The sequence below is a fragment of the Pseudopipra pipra genome, chromosome 3 (assembly GCF_036250125.1).
Source record: "Pseudopipra pipra isolate bDixPip1 chromosome 3, bDixPip1.hap1, whole genome shotgun sequence".
Lineage (NCBI taxonomy): Eukaryota > Metazoa > Chordata > Aves > Passeriformes > Pipridae > Pseudopipra > Pseudopipra pipra.
The window spans coordinates 53,857,325-53,873,396 of NC_087551.1; the positions used below are offsets into that span (position 1 = coordinate 53,857,325).

Consider the following 16,072-nt stretch of genomic DNA (forward strand, 5'->3'; position numbering starts at 1 on the left):
AAAAAGATCTTAAAATGACCAGATCTCACAGTGGAGTAAACAAATGCTTAATTCAGTTGGAGGCAAATTATATAAGTATTTGCCAGAGCACCCAAAAATGAGCCCCAAAACACTTTTTGTTTAAACAAACATTGGGCAAAAACTATAAAGATAGAATGTTTCCTATTTCTTATTGAGAATGGAAATCATCACTGCAACTATAATTCAGCTATTGATAAGGATGTTAAAACACCACATGGTGAGACAACACGGCCTACGTTTACCTGGGAGTCAGGAAACCTCTTTGGCCTTACATCAGTGAGGTCTCTCCTCTCACTCTGTCTCCCCATTTGAAAAGCTGCCTGTTAATGAGCATCTGCCTGAATTCATGCTCTCCATGGGACTTGTACATACCACCGTAATGCGATTAACAGCAACAGTTTTGAATTGTACTGAAGTCTTTAACAGCAGCTAGGGAGAGCCATGTCAGAAGGCAAAACCAGAACAAATGATATCTCAACAAGAAACTTGAACTGATCAGAAGGTTTCCCATTTGGATAAAAACATGACCGCCATGGCTCAGCAATGCCCTCTTTCTATGATGACACACAGCATATACTCATGCCAGGAATGTTCAGCCTTCCGCCCACAGCTCTTCTCCCTGTTCTTCAACTGCAATCCCCATTTTTGTGTGTGCATGTGTGCACGAACACATGAATGGAACAGAGGCCCAATTTTATCGCAATGTGCAGAGCAGGTGATTCAAGTCTTTGTGTAGGAAGTTGACTCACCTCCTTCTGAGTGAAAAAATGTTCAACACAATCGTAATTCCCTCTTTTTCACGTAAAGTCAGGCAACATACACAGAACGTTCCAGCTCGGTATTTCCTAAACGGTGAAAACGTGCCTAGAAAGTTTAGCTATAAAACCCTGTGACCTCAACAAAACAGGTTTACCCCTTCGTGTCGGGTATCACGAATCCCTGTCGCTCAGCAGCAGGCAGGAAAGGAGGGGAGAGCGGGGAGGGGAGAAGAAACAAGTTGGCTTGGAGAGAGGGAGAGGAATGTTTTGGGTTTATTTCATAATGCACTAGTAAACAGCTCAGGCACAGAAATGCAGTGCAGTAAGAACCGGAGTTATCCTTTGGAGCCTACTGCTTTAAATTTGCGCGCTGTAGCTTGAAGCATTGCACAAACTCTCGGTCTGCTGACTGCCTCCCTGGAACACAAACACACGGGTGATTGGGAAAGCTGTTTTCCAGCCTGCCCTCTCTCGTTTCTGCCGGGCTGCTTTTGGTGTTTATTTATTTTTAAACAAGTCGTGTACACGGGGAAAAAAAAAAAAAAAGAAAAAAAAGAAAAAGCCAACAAAACCCACACAGCATCTTTAATCAACACCTATTTCCTTCCAGGACCCTATGATCCTCTATTGATTCCCATTAAAATGCTTTTCTTTTTCTTTGCCCCCTCTGCTGATCGAATTTCAGATCAGCCAGGATGTGCAACTAACCTTCCGGCACAACTGAACCCAACTGACTCACCCAGATCAAAGGCTCGGCGCATTCATTAGAGCCCAGCACAGCCCAGGCAGGATCCGTAATGCAACATCTCCCTTTGCATTGCAATTAACGTGGGGGAGAGGAGTTCTTATTATTTTTATTTTTTGCAAATGTTCTGGCTTTTGATTTTCAAGGCGAGAGGGGGGGCGGGGGGGCGGGGGAGGGTGGCAGAGGGGGGGAGAAGTGGTGGGAGGGAATGAGAACAAAAGAGAGATCTTTTTACCCGAGGATGACGTCAGTTTGATGTTACTGACAACTATTGATGCACGTGGAGCAACTGCGGACAGATCCCCCTTCCCACCCCCCGCCTCCCGGCACTTCTCAGGGAAACAATATGCGGGAATAGCCCGCGGGACCCGGGACCGGCTCCGGGTCGCTCCGCCAAGAGCCCGAGCGCCCGCGCCCCGCGGCCGCCAGCAGCGGCGGGAGGGGCGGAACAGCCCCGGGCACGGCGCGGCGAGCCGGCTCCAACTCGGAATGCTGCTCGCTCCCGGGGCGGACGCGGGCCGAGGACACCGTCCTCCCTCCCGGCTCCCGCTGGGAGCTCCCTGCCCCCTCCAGAGCGCGGCCCGGCGCAGGCACCACCGCGCCCCGGCCGCGATTGCTCTGCCGCGGGGAGCGCGGCTCCGCCGGCCGGGCCCGACCGCCCGCGAAACCCGGCCTGGATCGCCCCGGAGCGGCGGGGCGGGGGGCCGCACCTCCAGCTGCCTCGGTGGCGTCAGGGGAAGGCGGAGGTTCCAGCGGAGAACGCTCCTCCGTGGGTTTAGGGCCGGCACATATCCTCTCACCGCCGGCTGCAGCTTCGGAAAGTCACGGCTGGGTCGGGGCTGAGGCTTCTCCCGCCGAGCCCCTCACGGGGCTGCCGCGCCCCCTCGGCGGGCCTCGGCCCGCGGCTTCACCCCTCTTCAACATCTCTAAATTAGAAACGCTTTGTCGGTTTGGAACAAATGGCCGCGAAGGTGTAAAAAGGAACAGAAATCTAATTTTATGCTACGTAAAGGATCACAGAATGACAGTAAGGTTGGAAGGGACCACAGCGGGTCATCTGGTGTAACCTCCCTGCTCAAAAAGGGTCATCCCAGAGCACATGGCACAGGATTGTATCCAGACGTACTTGAATATCTCCACAGAGATTCACACATCTCCTCTCTCAGTGAGGGAGACTCCACAACCTCTCTGTGCAACCTGTTCCAGTGCGGGGTCACCGGCACAGTAAAGAAGTTTTTCCTCATGATCTGGTGGAACTTCCTGTGCATCAAGTTTCTGCCCGTTGCCTCTTGTCCTGGTGGTTGGCACCATCAAGAAGAGCCTAGCTCCATCTTGGCACCCTGCCTACAGATATATACACACATCAACGAGGTCCCCTCTCAGTGTCTTTTCTTAAGCCAAACAGGCTGGCCCTGGGCAGGGGCCATGCTGCTTTGGGGGTGCTGAGTACTGAGAGCCATGGTACCCCGTGGCCCCCACTTCTGATTACCCACAGACCTTCACTCAGGACCAGGGGTTGAGGCAGTGCCTGCCCTTTGAAGCCTTGAGCTCCTTTCTGAAAGTGCACACATGTGTTCCCCTAAGTGCCATGAAACTCGCCTGAGCCTGCTCAGGCTGGGATCCTACACAAGCTGGCCTGTTGGTTCGGCAGAGCTGAGACTGGTGTATGTTCTGCCCAACGTGATTTCAGGTGAGCCAGCCAAAAGCTCTCCATCGATGGCTATCACTCGCCATTACTTCTTTGGGGATTTCAGTGAAATGGGAGATGGTTTTTCTGTGTGGATGCTACCCTGCCCTGAGCCATCTCCTGCACTGTGCAGTGTTTATTTCTTTATATATTAAATTTCATCCACTAATTTACAAGTACACATCTTACTGGGAGTTCTACCCATTTTTGACATTGATCGTGTGGCTCTTTTTGAATAAGGTGTGGCTGTGATTTATGCTGGTGCACAATTTTTACTCGTTTCCTAAGTGTACTTTCCATAATACAGTATCGTCAGCTCTCATGATTGTTCTGTGATACTGATGTTCTGTGGTAGAAATTCTATAAAGCTCCAGTTCCATAACTCAAGTAAGAATTTTGGCTTTCACCTAAAAGGACAAAAGTCTGTTTCTGGTCCTCTTATTTGCAGCAGAAACTTATGTTGTGTGCTGTAGCAGCTCTGGAACCAAAAGGAAAAGAGACATAAATGTATTATTATGACCGTCATTGGTATTATTTTATTTTAGCTCTCTCGATACTTGTGTCCCTGATTCTTTATAGCCTGGTAATACTTAATATGAGACAGGGATAAAAAGACTTGTGCAGCTTACACAAGTACTTGTTTCTCTGTTCGGATCTCTCCAATATATTTTAAGGTGAGACAAAAAAGCGTTATTACTTGCTGCTTACACTGTTTACACTTACACAGAGTCATGGTAGTTTTCTCTGCAAAATCAAGGTGTGTATTTATTTTTGTGGTGCTTTGAGGAAGTGTAGTTTTGGTAGCTAAGTATATATTTCTGTCTGGATGATTTCTGTAAAAATAAGTAATTTATGATTTTTACAGGTTAGTATCTCACTCGAAGGCTGTGTTGTACTAGGAGAGAGGCCATTTTCTCTAGCTGTTTGTAGCATGCTGTAGCTTTTCGCAGTTTGCTATGGGAGAGATCTTCAGGAGTATTTCAGCCCCTTTTTTTCTCAGATATCTTCATACAGAATCTACCAAGTGGAAGAGATTATTGTTTACAGAGGTTTACTTTGATTTTTCTTAGTTCTCCATCATCAACAGTTCTCCGTCATACAACTTTTGTATAGTTCCATACCTATTAAGAAAATTTTCCTTTCCTACTTTTTACCATGAGAACATTCATCTGTCTCTTAAGTTTTGATTCCTGACCTTATCATGGTCAGGCTAACAGCCCCCACCTACACACACAGTCCTACAAGTACTTTTCACCTTTCAGAAGATATTTGCCATATGGTTTGAGAGGAGAGGTCATCCTTTCTCAAGGGGTTGCATTGCTAACATCACAGTTTGGGGCACCCATGCATTGACCTCCCAAATCTCTCTGCAGTTATATTCTTGTTTCCCACTCCTTGTGCCCCCTTGTTTGGCTGGTTATAACATCCACCTCATCAAGGGCTCCAAGTTCTGTGGCAGAACCAGAGGAAGGGGTAGGTCTGCTCCATTGCAACCATGGCAACACTTTTCAAAGATGCAGCCTACGGTCCTTGTGAATCTTCCAGTTTTCCATGGCAGCCTCATTTCTCAGTGGCTCCATCTACCCCAGGAATAAGCATGTTGCAAAACATGTAAGTCAATATCCAATAAAATACATTCTTAGCATGGACAAAATCATCTGAGCTTTAAACAAGAGTAGAGGACTACGTATAATGCTGTGAACTTAATTTAAAAGTTGAGCAAAAGGGAGAGGCAAAGAGGGTTCATTTTAGCTTCTGTTTCAGACAGGCCCTTTCCTATTAAATCAGCTAAGGTTTTATAAAGCCAAAATCTCGGTTGTGTTCTCACTTGTTAAAGCTGTTTGGTCTTTATGCTGCCTGTTTCCTGAAGATATGCAATTCTTATGAGGCCTCACCCTTGGACACCTGGGGACCTAGGGAATTCAGAGGCAAACATTTTGATTTGCTGTCCTGCAGTACCAAGCCAAATTCTCAAATTTAGGGAGCTCCCAAATTTTGAGAGTGCTCAGGAGTGACTTGAAAGTTGTCTTTGTATGCTTTAATAGGGCTTATTATGTCATGCATTCATATGTGAACTATCAAGAGTTTGAAATATTATTTTATGGGAGAAAGGGATGTAGAAGGAAACTTTTTATGGAACCTTATAGCCTATGGTTCATCTTTCATCATGGCTGGGCTTCACGAACGGAGATTTTTTGTTACAAGCGCGCTGGTGGCTAAAAAGGCCAATATGAGATAGGAACGTCTGGTTGCAAAAGGCACAGCAGAAAGACTCCTTAGGTGGTATATTCTTCAAGACACGATTCTTTCTGCGTTGTCTTTTCTCCTCAAGAGTGATCCTGCGTGCTTTCTCAAAGGAAGCAGCAGTGTTATAGATGGTGTGTCTGTAGCCTGTGGTATTAATCCCTTGAAGGCAGTGGATGTGGGCACTGATGTCTGTAATCAATCTGACACTGAATTCAGTGATAGTGTGTTTTTTACAATCCATATGTAGATACTCAGTTCCCAAATTTTAGGTCTTGACCCGTGTTTCTTTTCTAAGTTTCTTTTGAGTTGAGCAATGGAAAAACACTAGACAGCCTCTCTTTCTTCTAATATGCATCATGCCTGGCTTGTGCAGCAGCACTATGCCACAAGTTTGTTCCGCAGGTACTACTTCTGTCTTAAATTAAGTTGTTTCCATTGCAATATTTCTTAATGGAAACATTCTATCATGGTTAAGTCAATAACAAGTTATTTGACACAGAGCCTAACATTTGAGCTAAACATACCAGGAACCCTTTAAACTTACTTTATCTCACTTGTTTGCAACTCTTCAGTGGGAGAGATTTCCTTTTATCTCACTCACCAGTTTGCTCAAGAGCAGGAGATGTCTTTCCAGCTAGAGAAAACAGTGCAGTTGCTGTTGACTGGGAGGACAGTTGTTCTGTGTGCTCATACTGATTTTATGTGGGACATCTCATTGTACTTGGGGGCAGTTTTGTTATTTTAAATTATAAAGGAGTTTAGTTCTCTTAGAGTGTCCAGATTCAACTCCTTTGTCAATGTGATGTACTTCATTATTCTCATCAGCTCATTTACTTTTCCTGATGGAGAAAAAAGCTGAACCTCATTTCACTTTATAAAAGTCAGGATTCTTTCTAATAGAGCTTCTATTTAGCCAGTGCTGTGAAAGGTGTTCTTTCCGCTGTACATGTATGTGCTGAAGAACACATCTGCTCCTCCTGTAATTTTTTCAATAGTACCTTTTTTCTGAGATTAAAAGGATCCACCCCCAAGTCCCGGACTGACAGCCATGCTCCTGAAGGAGAAATTACCCTTTTAAGAGATCCCCAAGAGCTATAGCCAACCACAGCATACTGTAGATGTTACACTTTTTGTACATTGCATCCTTGCCAATATTTGAATACAAGCCATAATTCAGTGGGAGCATAAATAACTTCCATTCAGAGAGACGGATGCTGTGGTATCAGGCCAAATGGTAAGCCTTGTCAGTGCCTGCATTTTCACTTTATCGACCACACAGCATAATATGATGCTCCTTATTTAAATCCTTCATGCAGATGTCGTACTGGGTTGATTGACAAGCAACTGGATGTGATAATGTGTATAAGGCTGTAGCAACCATTGACTCTTGGGATAGTGTGGATGTGCGTGTAGTGATCATGGAGTTATGATTCTCAGTGGTGGGATATGAAAAGTCTGTGGGTCACAATGTAAATTTAAGCTGCTGAGGGGTGAACATTAATTTGCATGCCAGTTTAGATTGATATAATAATTCTTTATAGGGACAAAGCATGATTGGCTGTAAAAGAGTTGTCCTTGTACCTGAATTGTTTTAGAGCAGCAGACCTTTATGCTGAGTTAACAGCACGCTGTTAAGAATCAGTACCAATGTAAACACAGAGAATGATGGCTTTATGTTGGCCGTTATGTAATGCAGTATTTCACAGTTGTTGAAATAATTTCATTTTCAACCAGGTGGCTTTGTCAGTCTATCAGCAAAAACTGAGCAAAGTGCAGCACTGAAAATGAAATGAAACTTCCAGCTGTCCAGATACTTAAGTGACGGCACTTCTATTGAGCTGGAATTCTGTAACAGCGCTTACTAATTCCAGCTAATATAATACAAAGTAATTTGCTGCTTCACTTTTTTGTCTGAAGTTCATAGTTACATTGTTAAGCTTTTACATGAGCTTATGCCACTCTAAGTCAGAGGGAGCAAGGAAAGGAGGTAAATAAGAGGGAACAAGGAAAGGAGGTTAATAAGGCACAGAGATAGACTGTGAGATGAGAATTAGGAAGGAGAAATAGAGGACGTCAGAAGAGCAAAAGATGAAGGAAGAAAAGAAAAGGAAAGGAAGAAAAGGAACAGTGTATCACAAGAGTGGCAAAAACAGGGGACATGTTACGAGTGAAAAATAAAATAGGGGAAATGAATATAGGAGATGGAAAGAAAAGTAAGAAACATCTTTCATTTTTTGTAGGAATATTTTAGACTCATCGGTAGCAATTCTTGCTGGAGTTCACTGTGTTTGGCTCATACCTTAGAAACACACTTCTATATGAGTTTCCTTCTTTCTTTTTGGCACCTGGCTTGCTCTTGTATAGGAGTAGGCCTCTAGAGGTCTGAGGAGAATTGGTTTCTAATAAAGCTCCTCCATACCAGAGTTCAAAAGCTCTTCCACAATGTAGTGCACAATGAAAATTGACACCGCCAAACAGCTTTAGTTTCCCTCTTTTCTTTTTTTCTTTTTTTTTCTTAATTTTATGCACTTTTTTTGGCACCTGCATATCTGACTTTAATTTTTCTGCTGAATATTGAGCATATGGTATGAAGAAGTAAGTTATAACCAAATCTATATGTTTTTATATATCAAAAACTACAATGACATAGGTTTTCGTAAGTTTTTTTTCCTAATTCTGTGAGAATAAGCAGATGTGAGGCGCTTCCTCTATTATGAACATTTATATGGGCTATGTGGTCAGAGGTGCTTAGCAGTGAATTTGGCTCAGGGCAAGGGAACAACAGCAGTAATTTGAGGGGTGATTTACTCCTGTTAACACTTTTCAGAATTGGCAATAAAATCAGTTCAGTGCTCTTAAGATGGGAAGGGCAGGATTTTAAGCAAAATGTGGAAGATATATTATACATGTGAAAAGTGGTTGAGTGAAAAACTGTTTATTATTAATACTTTTAAAAAATCCATATATATATTTCCAACAAATAAAAGATAATGAGAGGGCTGCTCCCTTTTCCTAGAAATGATTACATTTTCTTTGCCCTTCTGGTTTGGCTGCTTTTAGGCTATTGCTTATGTAAAACAGAACACCTCCTAAGCCGTCGTTTACTAAACAGGATCTCTGGCTTCTGATCTCACGCTACACAAGGAGGCAAATTGTATTCTGTGTGAGAAGCTTTAAACGTGAACGTAATGGAAAGGGGATATTCAGCGAAACAAAGACACACCTCCAGAAACAACAAAGACAAGTCGGTAAGTTTGAGCTACTTAAATTTGAATTTCCATAGTTGAAAAGTAGAATTCAAACATGGAAAACTGACTTCAACTTTCATTAGTCTTACAGGTATTTACTTTAGCAGTTTGTATTTTGTTTTTCTCCTCTCTTAGCAAACCCATGTGGCAGAGTTTGTTGAACAGAGGAGAACAGTTCTGCTCTGAAACGATGGAATGCTTTTTTGAGAGATCAGCTTCCAAAGGTGACAATCTAGGGGCACAGCAGGGATGCTGACTGCTCAGTCCTGAGTGCTCTTAAACAAGAAGGGATTCTTATAGCTGTGAGCTGTCAGTGATGAAGTCATGACCACATCCAGCTGTGCTATCAATAAGATAGGTTGCTCAGCAGCAGAGCTGTACCTCTGGCATGTGAATGCACAGGACTTAAGGGATATCCAGACATTCAGGCACACTGGTAAATTTGTGCTTCATTACAGGTGTGAGAATCTCATCTTCAGTCTGCAGACCAACTCCATGCAAAAAGCAGCTCATTTATTAGATAGTGTTGTCCATCCACTGATGTGTCATAAAGTAGGCAAATGCCAAAGTTTCTGTCTATTGTGTATGGACAGAAAGAATCTTCTGTGATAGCCATCAGTTGAGAGGAGGAACCAGCTTGGTCCCAGGTTCCTCCTCCACAAAAGTGTAGGAGCTATTCTTGCTCCTATAGACACAGATAATTCATCTTGTCTGTCATGTTAGAGCTGCTGAGAATAGCTACAGGCAAAGTGTTGCAATACAGGAATCACTCAGAGGAGTTACTGCAGTGGAGTTTGACCCACACTGAGGCATTAGAGTTGGAAGTGCAAGGCCAAGTGAGAGAAAAAACATGGACAGTAGCATATGGAACTGTATATTCTGTTGAACTATTGAACAGTATTATTTGAAATATGGTAAATTATTCTACATAATCTGCATGTTCCTAAGAATAAGTGGAGGTAGAGATAAAATGAGGGCATAAATTGTGCAGTTCACTTTAGATCCTGTACTTTGGAGGTTGGCAAAGATCCCAGCTCATTCCATACAGGGTCATCACCAAAACCATGTACCAAGCACACTGAGTTGCTATGTGTTTATCTGACTGCCAGATGTGCAGAGCTCTCCCTACTGATAGAGGGCACAAGGACATCCATAACTTGCTCTGGGGAACTTGTAAGAGCCTCCCTCTGTTTCCAGGTGGTGAGGGTTGTATCAGACACTCTGAAGCTGCCCACCTGGCATTTGCCTGGCAGCTGTGTAGGTTGAGGTAGTGTGTCAAGGCAGAGAACTACCTCCTTCAAGAAGGAGTGTCTTTTCTGATATTAGTCATTGGGATGTGCCAGAAATTTGATTAGCTTAGTCAGAAGGACAGGGCAGAAGCAAAGGGAAAATCAGTAGCCTTTCTCAGAAATTACGATGTAATCGCCTTTTTTCTCTGGAATCAGGCATGGAAGTCCCTGGCAGAGAACAATACCTGAGAAAGCTTTACAGTGAAAAAGCATTCATATTCCTTCCTGAAAAAAAAAAAAAACAGCAGAAAAAAAAGGGATCAGCAAAAGATGTTTCTTCTAAGGAACTTTTTGTGCAAATTTGCTTCACAATTAGACACCCAGAAGGCACCTAACACGCTTGCCCAGAACCCATCCAAGAGAGGCACCGGGATCTGTGGCAGAGAAGGGAATCTGGGCTCTCTCATGGATAATTTACAAACACCCAAAAGAGATCCCTCCGGGTACTCTGGGGGCTGGAGCCCCAGTTAGTTAGAGAATAAACACGGTCAGCATTTTGCGTGGTGCCGCGTCACACACAATATATTCTTAGAGAGCAGTGCCTGGTACCTGCATTGTTTTCCTCATTCATCATACACCAGGCGCGCATTAGTGACAGCACCGTAGGAAATTGTATTCTTCATGCTAAAATGCATATATCTACCTGTCAGAAGCCCACATGTTGTCCCAGTAAGGGCCAAGGCTTAACTGCTTCTTAGTAGTCTGGTGCAGAAGCACACATTACACAACTACCCTCTGTGTTCAAACGAGCCAGTACCTCGGATAGTGGCTGTTGCAAACCAGGATGGCAGCTGTCTGCGGATATAATCACCACTGAAGATGTACTGCCAGGGCTTCTGTGTCCTGGTTGCACAGCTAGGGGCAGAGCACTCAAATATTTCTAAAGCTAGATATGCAAATGCCTCTGGAATGAAGCCTTTTACAGTTCTGTTCTCATTAACCTGATTTGCATATGTAAATGACCTCTTGCCACATGATAATGAGGTCTGCTCATACAGAGATGTTCAGCGTATAAGCAGAGGGTTTTCAGAGACAATTGGAGCATTTTGGCCAAAGTGGATGGTACAGGGACAGAACTAAGAAAGAGGCAGAGGCAGAATCCAGGGATAACAGGGCAAGGAAGCAGAAGGAAGCAAAAGAAAATCAAATGTTGCAGATGTCTCTTCCAAATGCCAAGGGCATCTGCAGTTCTACTGCCTTATTGGAGCAATTTCATAGAGGAGCCTGTGAAATGAGGGCAGCTGGAGAGCACTGACAATTGGGAAGTGACCTGTGGCATGGAGCTACCCAGAAAATAGCGGATGTCTGGCTATCCTGGAACAGCAAGCACATTGTTTAGCATTCACTGGCTGTTTTAAAGCAGCCTCTTCCAGTTACTCCTGTGAGCACTGTCACAGAGAATGGAGAGCTGGACACATGGTGGTGGGTCAGTCCTTCTTCAAGAGCAGTCTCCTCTTCAACCATTTCTCTCTGAATACCTCCTTGCCACTGTCACTCTCACCCAGAGGTGACATTTCGCACCACAGAATGCTGCTTAGCTTCTCATTGGGGATGTTTTATACCTACGCCTTGCTCAGTTTATGTGAAGGCATGACAAAATCCCTCCTAGGTTACCCCCCTTGGATACTGTGCCACTTTTAGAGAAGAAATGACTGCTCATCTCTTGAGATATCTGTCTTCCTACTTGCTATGTTTAACTCTTGGTTCCTGGTCCTGCTACAGAACACTCAGCTGCTGAGGATTTGCTGACTCAGAGCTCTACAAAACTTACTTGATCAAGCACCATCCTTACACAACACAGGAAAAAACAAGTGATCAGTTCCACTCAAGACTCACAGAGTTCTCTCAGGTAGGAATATGTCCATCCTTTCAAAGAAGGAAATGGCTCTGGAGGCCAGGTCTTCTCAAGGCCAGTTGGGAGCCAGTGTGACTGGCAGTCAATATCTGCTACTGCTGATGACAAAAATAAATAAATAAATTGTGATCTAACTCAGGATTTGCCTGCAAAAAAGCATATTCCTATATCCAGTCAATTGACTTCCAGTTTTACTGGTACTTGGGAAGTTGGATGTGGTTGTTCTCTTTTTGTCACTGGAAAAATAATAGTAGCCAGGATCAAATAACCAGGCCTCTATTCATAGCTGGTAAGCAACTAAACTGAGGTTAAAAGAAATAGAGTAGCTGTGCACGTCACAGTCAATTAAGAAGAAGCTGCGTTCCTATCTTCGTGAGCAAGCCAGAGTTAGCCAAATTAAGTTAAAGTAACAGTGAAGGCAAAGCAACTTGGATATTGGATTAATTTAGGAAGTTGAGTTCAAGCCTATAGAAGAAATTAGTTCATCTCATGACTACTTCTGGTTCACTCCCACTCACACCAAAGGGAAGATAATGCATATGGGAGGCAGAGAAACCCGACACGCTTGTATGTCATTACCTGTCCACTGCTGACAAAAATATATGCAGTGTGACTACAAGTAATGGTTAACTTCAAAGCACTAAAAACTGATTGTCAAACATGCCCCATCCCTTCTGCACATCAGTAGGCAGTTCCTGCAGCATCCACTGGCCCAAGCCCAACTCATCTGCAGTCCAGCCTTTACAATGTGGTCATTACATGCAGAAACTAAGATGTAATCCCTTCCCATCATGTCCACCAGCTTAAACAAGATATTCAATCCTATTGTATTTGCACAGTCAGTATAGTATTTCACAGTCAGCAATATCATCCAGACTCATGGCTGTCCCTTCCTTAAATGCTTTCTGATCTGAACCCTACTTTCCTAAGGTTACATCCCAAAGCCCTCAAACACTGAATGCTCGGCTTTTAAGAAAAGCAACAGTCTTGCATATCTATGCTAATATTATTATTATTTGTTTGGTGGTTGTAAGGAAAGAGTAATGTGCAGAACCACCTACAAATGAGTAGTGTCTAAAGAGCATAGTCTGGGCCTGGTGGCTTATTCATATATATAAATCAGAAGACCCTCAGCATGGAGGGTCTTCTGAGTGTTTCTCTGTAGCCCGTCTGAGCAGCAAGCCCTTAACCACATTACTCAAACAACCTCTGGGAGCACTCAGTGAATTTGGGCAACTAACAACCTGTCCTAAACCTGAACCTTCAAGTGTTCGCCATTTAGAAAAGGCTGTCAGCCCACTAAGCCAAAAGCTCATGGAATTCTCTCACTTGCAAGGTCCCATCTTTAAAACATCTTTGGTTTAACTTTATTTTTAGTGTTTTAGTAGGCAGGCTTTTTTTTCTTATTTGTAGGGACTTCAATCAGACAAAAGTTTTATGAGGCTATTCCAAGAGAAGACATTTAATTAATTCCAGACCTTTCTCTTCCCCCCTCTTTTTCAGCTTAGATATACTAACTACATACCTGTCTATAACAACTGAGGTAAAAATCCTATGAGACTTCTAAGAAGCTTGGTTCATCTTTCATTAGATCACAGCAGAACTGAACCATATCCTCTCACTGCTAGACAGTTTTGAACTAGGCTTTTCCCAGTCTCACTGGGGTATGTATGTGAGCTGAAAAGCTTCACAATGCATTAAGATTTCATGAGGGCCCAATTCTGTTCTCTCTTGCACTGCCTTGAATCTTCACTGCACAGCACTTCTGCTTCAACACCACATAACTGGGAATACAGTAAGACTCTGAGTATCCAAGCTCCAGTGAATGGACCATCTGAAAAACGGTGTTCTAGCCATGCAGTTTGTGATTTTTATCTTGAACAGACAAAAGTTCAGTGTCATTACTTCATTCCTGTTATATAAGTGTTTTGGACACAGGAAAGACATTTTGTCTTAGAGTGAAATCTTTTCTTCCAAATAGGTTTTTTCTTTGTTTTAGGGTTAAAAAAAAAAAAAAAGGCATTTTGAGAGATCTTATTTTGTATCAAATGGTCAATGTCTCTTCATTATTTTGGCAGGACTTGGTTGCATTTGGTGCTTCTGTATGAAATCATACAAGAAGGCACAGAATTCTTCCCTTCCTGGTCTGTTCTGTCAGGATATAATTGAGTACTTTGTGCTTTCGTGAAGAGGTAGCAGCTCAGAATAGGATCTGGACATCTTGTAGACCTGGGACCAACAAGGACTTTCACTCAACATAATATTATTAGAAGAGTACATGACAAAAAATTGTGTCATACAATCAGTTCCCTGCCCCCGCAAGGAGCTGTGGGCACCTCAGTTTCTCCTGTTCCTGTCTGTAGCATATAATTTAGTCACCAGAAAAAACAAGTGCTGTGGTTTTAAGTAAAGTAGCTGATGAGAAACTGAGTAGATGGAGGAGTTCTTAATTAAGTAATTAGACAAATAAGAGGGGAGAGGATAATACGATACAAAATGATGAATAGAATAGGAAAAGTAGGTCAGGAATTTCTGTTCTCCCCATATCGTGACGCAAGAACAAAATGACATGCAGCGAAGTTCAAAGGTGAGAAATTCAAAGCCAATGGGGGAATGGTGTCATGTAACCAGTAATTATCTAGTGGAAGCCTTTCACTTCTGGAAGTCTCTGATGCCAAGAATTTATCAGTTTAGCATTGAAACTAAACTATCCAGAATTATCACAGAGATCATAACAGCTTTACAGAGTGAGTTAGACCTCCATTCCTGTTTTAATCCAGTCTTAACTATGCAGTCCTTCAGCTTTTACACCTTCCTTTGAGCTATCTGGTAATGACCACCATCTGAGATGGGTCATTGGAGCAGAGAGATCTGAGTCAGCGTGGTGATTCTTGTACTCCTATGTCCATAAAAAAATCTCCTTTATAATTGGTTCAGGGTACAGGACAAAGTCCCTTCCCTGGGGTATTTACAGGCTACTCTTGCTCTAAAAGCTAAAGCCCCCTACAAATGAACATAGCAATGAATGTAGTTTCTCAGCAGCCTTAGGAGATATCTGGCTTGGGGAGGATTTGCCCCCTGAAATAAATATCAGCATACTCAAGTGAAATTTTCAGAGGCATGCATGTTACCTGTCTTGGAAAATGGGCCATCTGTCAGCTGATCTTTAAGCCCCTGGGATCCTTCTCATGCCACCAGGAGCTCAAAGATATGAGACCTCATTATTGCTGCTGTTCCATCAGAGCAGATTTGCTGCAAATGCACATTTTTTTCTACACCTTACATATTATTCCAGATATTCAAACCCAACTCTCTTAAACTGACCCAAGTGTGTTATGGTGCATTTAATCTGATGTAAATCATAAATTTGCTGAGGACAAGCTGCTTTATATTTTCAATAAACTTTTGATTCATGTTTTTTAAGTGTGCTTTAGAGTTTTGCACACTTTCATCAAAACCAGATGATTTGATTATTTTGTATATTCATTGTACACCATTGCTCTGCTTGCATGTTTACAGCAACTCTTAAAACAAACAAAAGTCATCACGTGCTTCAGACAGATCAGGCTAATTACATCCACCACTGAAACACATTAATTTTCACCCTTTTCCAGCAAGAGACACAAGAAAGAAATCCTCAAGAATGAAAACTGTTGGATACAGTTGTATTACCTGGAGCACAGGGATGGAGGTCCCCTGGAGCCTGGTGGCATTCCTTGTGACTGAGGTGATGACAGAAACTAATTTCTTGCCATAGTTGAATGAGACCTATCTGACGAAAATGACAGCACCAATGTCAGTTTAACTGGCACGTAAATAATAGAGATTATTTCTATGTTCCTAAATAAATATATTTTCTTTCCTCCTGGAGATATTCCCGGCTGTGCAGCTTTGGAATTTACTTACATGCACCTTCCTGACATGGGATGCCAAAATATAGTTACTCAGTAAAGGAATCTGCATTCTGTATTAATATGAAAACATAGCTCTAGATTAACAGAGGATAACACTAAAATCAGTTTGAAGGAAAACAACTCAAGGTAAACCACATCTCAGTAAAATACTTAAGTGTTGTTAAAAGACTATGCCTGACTGGGAAACAAACAGCAGCACAAGAGCTGAAGGACTGCCGCAGTTTAAAGAGAGAATCTTGGAAGAATGGCAAGTGTTGGAGCTATTCAGCCTGACACGGGCATCCATAGGCTTGTCCAAAAATGTTCAT

General features: G+C 42.9%; 2 long non-coding RNA genes across 3 annotated transcripts in view; one reads left to right on the top strand and one right to left on the bottom strand.

Annotated features, from left to right (window-relative positions):
* Nucleotides 1–2,408, bottom strand: part of LOC135411528 (uncharacterized) — a 31,711-nt gene extending 29,303 nt beyond the window's left edge. Inside the window, exon 1 of one of the 2 annotated variants that reach the window (XR_010429189.1) lies at nucleotides 771–2,408. This is a non-coding gene — a long non-coding RNA (uncharacterized LOC135411528). The remainder of the gene's footprint in view (nucleotides 1–770) is intronic. The other variant, XR_010429190.1, reaches the window with a different exon arrangement.
* A 3,071-nt stretch (nucleotides 2,409–5,479) lies between these two features.
* Nucleotides 5,480–15,727, top strand: LOC135411530 (uncharacterized). The gene is made up of 3 exons (XR_010429193.1): nucleotides 5,480–8,706; nucleotides 11,718–11,844; nucleotides 15,465–15,727. It is a non-coding gene; the product is annotated as an uncharacterized LOC135411530 (long non-coding RNA).
* Nucleotides 15,728–16,072: the final 345 nt, after the last annotated feature.